Genomic DNA, 598 nt, shown 5'->3' with positions numbered 1-598 from the left:
GGTGGGGAGCGGACCCTCCGAAGCCTTCCCCGAGGGGAGGAGGAAGGTGGAGAGGGCACAGCAGTACCTTTGAAACAGGTGATGAAGTTCTTCATTTTGGAGTCATCCAGGAAGAGCTGCAGACAGAGGGACAGGCGGTGCCCATGAGCCCGGCCGGACGCCTGCCCGAAGCGGGAGGGTCCTTGTGCCCGGGCCAGACCTGTGTCCGCTCCCTGTGCTCGTCTGTGCGCACCGTGTACAGAGGAGCGCTAGAGGAAACCCGGGCCCTTCCCATTCCCCGGATCGGCCGCACCCGGCCCGGCTTCCTCGCATACAGGTTCATTAAAGCGGCCTTTTCCGCGTCTTTAACCTCAAGTTTCTAATCAGGTGCCACATTCTCAGCGGGGCTACCTGACTGGCTTCTTCCTGGATGTGGCCATTGCCCCCGCCAGGGCTTCCAAAGGCAGGCGGGGCAGCCCAGGACTGGAGGCCGAAGGTTCATAGGAACTGGGGTGCAAGGTGCAGACACGTGTAGAGCTGGCAGCTGGGGCGGGAGTGGGGGGAGGGCAGGGCCGAGACCGACCAACCCTCCAGAGCAAAGACCCGAGTGCGGGTCTCC

Source organism: Myotis davidii, unplaced genomic scaffold (assembly GCF_000327345.1).
Source record: "Myotis davidii unplaced genomic scaffold, ASM32734v1 scaffold1509, whole genome shotgun sequence".
Classification (NCBI taxonomy): Eukaryota; Metazoa; Chordata; class Mammalia; order Chiroptera; family Vespertilionidae; genus Myotis; species Myotis davidii.
Note: the sequence above shows the minus strand (reverse complement) of the source record.